Source organism: Canis lupus, chromosome 5 (genome assembly GCF_048164855.1).
Source record: "Canis lupus baileyi chromosome 5, mCanLup2.hap1, whole genome shotgun sequence".
Lineage (NCBI taxonomy): Eukaryota > Metazoa > Chordata > Mammalia > Carnivora > Canidae > Canis > Canis lupus.
This window is the reverse complement of record NC_132842.1, coordinates 85,060,490-85,066,173: the sequence shown is the minus strand read 5'-3', so window position 1 is coordinate 85,066,173 and position 5,684 is coordinate 85,060,490.

The following is a 5,684-nucleotide window of genomic DNA, read 5'->3' as shown; positions in this document are numbered from 1 at the left end:
GGCGCGGGGGCGGCCGCCGGGCCCGCCGCCCAGCCCCCCGGCCCGGCCCGGCCGCCCGCGCCTCGCTCCTCGGCCCCCCCCGCCGCCGCCGCCGCCGCCGCAGCAGCCAGCGCGGCTTCCTCCTCCTCCTCCTCCGCCTCCTCCGCCTCTTCGGCTGCCGCCGGCCGTCAAACGACGCCGGCCGTCAAGCGCCGCCCGGTCTTTTGCGACGCTCGGTCGCGGAGGGGGCGGGGCCGGGGGCGGGGCCGAGGGCGGGGGGCGGAGACGCGGCGGGGACCGCCCATCCCGGCTGCTGGGACGACGTCCCACGGAGGGATGGGGGATGGGGGGCTGGGGGGCGTGGACGCGGCCCACGCACTTGTCAAGAAAAACCCAGAGCCAGCCAAGCCGAACACGTGTGGGGGCCCCCGTTTGCTACTGATGGTTTAAAAAAAAAAAAAAAAAGGAAACTTTTTTTTTTTTTTTAATATTTTATTTATTTATTCATGAGAGACACAGACTGAGAGAGAGAGAGAGGCAGAGACACAGGCAGAGGGAGAAGCAGGCTCCATGCCTGGAGCCTGATGTGGGACTTGATCCCGGGACTCCAGGATCACACCCTGGACCAAAGGCAGGCGCCAAACCGCTAAGCCACCCAGGGATCCCCGGAAACTTTTTTTCTGTTAAAATGACTATCCTCCCTGCAGAAAGACTTAGTATAGAGAAGGAAGGAAGGAAGGAAGGAAGGAAGGAAGGAAGGAAGGAAGGAAGGAAGGAAGGAAGGAAGGAAGGAAGGAGGAAGGGAGGAAGGAAAAAAAGAAAGAAACCACTGTAAACCAGATCTTTTTTTTTTTTTAAGATTTTAGTTATTTAGTCATAGAGACAGAGAGGCAGAGGCACAGGGAGAAGCAGGCATCATACAGAGAGCCTGATGTGGGACTCGATCCAGGGCCTCCAGGATCATGCCCTGGACTGCAGGCGGCGCTAAAGCACTGAGCCACTGGGGCTACCCTCTTTTTTTTTTTTTTTTAAGATTTTATTTAGGGGTCCCTTGGTGGTGCAGCGGTTTGGCGCCTGCCTTTGGCCCAGGGCGCGATCCTGGAGACCCAGGATCGGATCCCACGTCAGGGTCCCGGTGCATGGAGTCTGCCTCTGTCTCTCCCTGCGTCTCTACCTCTCTCTCTGTGTGTGACTATCATAAGTAAATTTTTAAAAAGATGAAAGTGTTAAGATTTTATTTAGGGCAGCCCGGGTGGCTCAGCGGTTTAGCGCCGCTGCTTTCAGCCCAGGGCCTGATCCCGGAGTCTCAGGATCGAGTCCCACGTCGAGCTTCCTGCATGGAACCTGCTTCTCTCTCTGCCTGTGTCTCTGCTTTTCTCTCTCTCTCTGTGTCTCATAAGTAAGATTTTATTTATTCATTCATGAGAGACACACAGAGAGAGAAAGGCAGAGACACAGGCAGAGGAAGAAGAAGGCTCCTTGCAGGAAGCCCAATGTGGGACTCGATCCTGGGACTCTGGGATCATGCCCTGAGCTAAAGGCAGACACTCAACCGCTGAGCCACCCAGGCATCCCAAAACCAGATTTTCTATGAAATATTTTGTTGACAAGTCTTCCAGACTCGGTCTGCCCGCATGTACAAGCATATGGAGACATGAATCGCACCCAGGACTCTGTCCATTTCTCTGTCACACCAAGTCGCTGTCTTGATGTCTCCCCGAGTTTTAATCTCTTGAATGCCATAAGACATGAAAGTCTCATTATTTGAAAATGCCTTTAAATTGTGAGCTATTGATGCAAAGAGCAATTGTGCTCTGTTTCTGGGGGAAAAATTCAGTACCAGCACAGGGGCAGACAATGGGACGATTGTTTCCACGTTGGTTTCAGGACATTCCAAAGCCAGACAGTGCTTCCCAGTTGTTGCAAATTAAACGGTCATTTGAGGTGGCTGACTTCCTGCAGGCCGTGGGCAGACACGGGTATGTTTGCCAAGTTGGAGTGCCGGCGCCCTGTGAGAAAGTGCCTTGTCCAGGTGATCTTATGGTATGCTGACCTTTTTTTTTTCAAGGTTATTATCAAAGCATAAACGCAGTTTTTTTATAGTTTATTATTTTTATAGTAATCTCTACACCCAACATGGGGCTTAAACTCACTACGCCAGAGAACAAGAGTTTCACACTCTTATGACAGAGCCAGCCAGGCACCCCATAAACATTCTTAATTCCCATCTGGAGTTCACAAACCCCACAGAATACGTATCCATGGCCTACTGTGAGAAAAGCTCCATCCAACCCCCTTGGGAAGGCAGGAGCCCTTGGGGTGGCACAGTGACATGAGAACAAAAGACTGGACCATGCTTGATTCTAATGTGAAATGGGGATGATGAGAGAATCTGCCTCTCAGTTTTCGAGGAATAGATAAGTTAATCCAGGCAAGGAATGCAAGGTGCAGGACCCACAGTGAATGTTCAGTAAACGTAAACCCACATAATTCTACTCGCTCCTACAAATAACGGTGTAATAGACGTATACCTTGGCCCACTGACGTGAATGTTGCAGGGGAAATAATTCCTAGAAGCAGATTCCTGGGTCAAAAGGAAGCCTCATTGTGTCCGTTCTTGTTCTTAACTCCCTTGCCACTCTCCTTCCCACCCAGCAGGGGACTCACAGGCCAGGGTTAGCCACGGAGCCACAACAGAGCCGGGCGGGCGTCAAGCGTCCGGGGGGGACCCTGGTATCAGGTTCTCTGGGCTTCAAATCTTGGCCTCACCCTTGCTAGCAAGTCAGCTAACTTCCCTGGGCCTCAGTTTCTCCATTCATAAAGTGGGGATCATAAAACAGAGTAGGATTGCTCTCAGGCTTCAGTGACACCAGCATGTGATATATTTAGGATACTGCCGGGCTGAAAATAACCATTTGCCATTTTTTTTTAAACCAGGAAACAAGAAACAGGGGTACGTGAGACAAAATTCTACATGTGCTAAGAGTTAAAGGGTAAAGTCTTCCTCTCTCCCGACCCCAGCTATTCTGTTCCTCCCCCTAGAGGAACAGAATAGAGGCAACCACTGCTATTTCCATTTATAGAAACGGTAGCATATAACTTACGCTTGTATCTCTCTCGTTTCACTGAAAGGAACAGCTTGGGAATTCTACCGTTATTGTTATTCAAGGGGCTGAGTGCCAGTGGGAGGAACTGGCTGGCGCAGGTGGAGGGGACGGGAGGCCCAGGGCCGGGCAGCAGGGTGTCCAGCATCCTTCCTCGGCTCCGCAAAGGAAACGGATAAAAGAAGACCATGCAAGGGAGAAAAGCAGCCCCACCGCTTGGCACCAGAGGACTGCCCTCGGGCGGGCGCTATCCTCGGTGCCCCCCAGGGAAGCAGCTCCTGCGCCTTTAACTGCGCCCAGCACGTGCAGCACGCACCAGCAGGCACATCTGGGCGGCAGCAGCGGCTGGTTAAAGAGACAGGCTCTCCTTGTGCATGAAGCTTGGACCAGGTTCAAATTCCAGCACTTTGGCAAAGGGAGCAGGAAACAGATCGGGAAGGAATGGAGGGCAGGCTTCCCGGAGGCGTGAATCCTTTCTCCGGGGAAGGCCGGCAGCCTCCTGGAGTGATTGCCTCTCCTGAGTTACAGGGACTCTGGGCACGTGGACTTTGGGAACCCCGGGGCCCAAAGATTTTTTTTTTTCTTCTGTCCTCACTACTGCCCATAGTGGTTCTCCTTGGATCCCAGCAAATGGAGAGTGAGAGCCAGGCTCTACAGCCGCCTCAGCTGTGTGATGTTGGGCAGGTTGCTTCCCTTCTCTGGGCCTCAGTTCCCTTATTTCGTAAATAGAGGCAATACTGCCCAACTCACAGGGACGTTGGGAACATAGAGTGAGAAAGAGCTTTGAAAATGGAGCCATCCCACACAGGCTCATTCTCCACCCCTCTGCTCATCCCTCCATTTCCTTCTTGAAGGATCTGGGATTTCAGTCTGTGTCCTCCAGAATTCAAAAACATCCGGTGGATTCTGGCACCAAGACTCCCCAGCTGCAGAAACTCCCCACCCCACGGGTCCCAGCTGGGAGACACAAGACCTGGATTCCACCCACGCCCCATCCCTTTACTTGCCTTGTGACCCCTGCGCTCACCTCGACCATCTGTACAGTGAGTAGATCTCTGAACAGTGAGATGATCTCCAACGTTCCCAGGGATTCTTTTTTTTTTTTTTAAATATTTTTTTAAATTTTTATTTATTTATGATAGTCACAGAGAGAGAGAGAGAGAGGCAGAGACACAGGCAGAGGGAGAAGCAGGCTCCATGCACCGGGAGCCCGATGTGGGATTCGATCCCGGGTCTCCGGGATCGCGCCCCGGGCCAAAGGCAGGCGCCAAACCGCTGCGCCACCCAGGGATCCCACGTTCCCAGGGATTCTATCTTCTAAAAATAACATATGTTGGTTTTGCTTGGATTGTACGAATAGGACATATTAATTGCAAAAAAAAAAAAATGGTAAGAAACAATGAAAAATATAAATAAAAAAACTACCAGGAAATAATGCATGATATACACTATATAATTATACATATATGCAGTCCCACAACCTGGAAATAATCACTGCAAACATTTGCGTGTCATTTGCTGTCTCTATTGTATCCATGGGAGACTATTTTTACTGAGTGAGGTCATAGCGCACTTCCTTTTTTTCCCCACTTAATCAAATTGGTAGAGGATTTCCCCTGCTGAAACAGTCTGGTTTCTCTTCTCCCCGGCACCTGGGCCTGGACTACTCTGTGATGTTGCTAGCACCCCTGACATGCCCCTCCCTCCACCCTTTGCCCCCCAGGGGTTGGGGGAGGAGCCCCTGCCCACCCAGAGTTGCACCCACCACCCACGCCTCTGGAGCCTAATCTGCTGGAAAGAGGCTCCCAGATGTGTCTGAGGGCCTCTTCCAGGGAAGGGAGGATGCTTTCGCTTCTCAGAGCTGGATGCCCCAGGCTGGCATCTGCTCCAGGAGCCCTGGTTCTGGAAACCCTCGAGTGGTTTGTGGGGCTTTGAAGAAAGCCACTTTCCTTCCTTCCTTCCTTCCTTCCTTCCTTCCTTCCTTCCTTCCTTCCTTCCTTCCTTCCTTCCTTCCTTCCTTCCTTCCTTCCTCCCTCCCTCCCTCCCTCCCTCCCATTCATTCATTCATTCATTCACTTAACGCGGAGACCTCAGGAGCCAGACCTTCCTTGGCTCGAGGTTCCGTTCGTCGCCCAGGGACGCAGAGGCGGGTTAAGTGGTTTCCTTTTTTGGTAGATGCTGAGGCATCTTCTGCATGTCCAGCGGCCAGGGGGGACTCGCCAGGGCTGCGGATGCCTCCGACGCCCCCCGACACACGCACACACACACACGCACACACACACACACACACACACCCCTGCAGGCCCCCGCCCGCTTCCCGCGGGGGAGGAGCTCCGGGAGGAGAGCGCGGCCCGGCGGAGGGACCCGGGAGCCGCCCCAGCTCCGGGCGAGCCTGCGGGGAAAGCCTTCCCCGGGGCGGCGGGGCGGGGGGGTGGGGAGCGAGAGCGGAGGGGGGCGGGGGAGGGGGAGCGAGAGCGGAGGGGGGCGGGGGAGGGGCGCGCGGGGAGGGGCGCGCGGGGAGGGGGGCGCGGGGAGGGGCGGCGCGGGGAGGGGCGCGCGGGGAGGGGCGGCGCGACCCCGCCCCCGGGGCGGGCCCCGTGC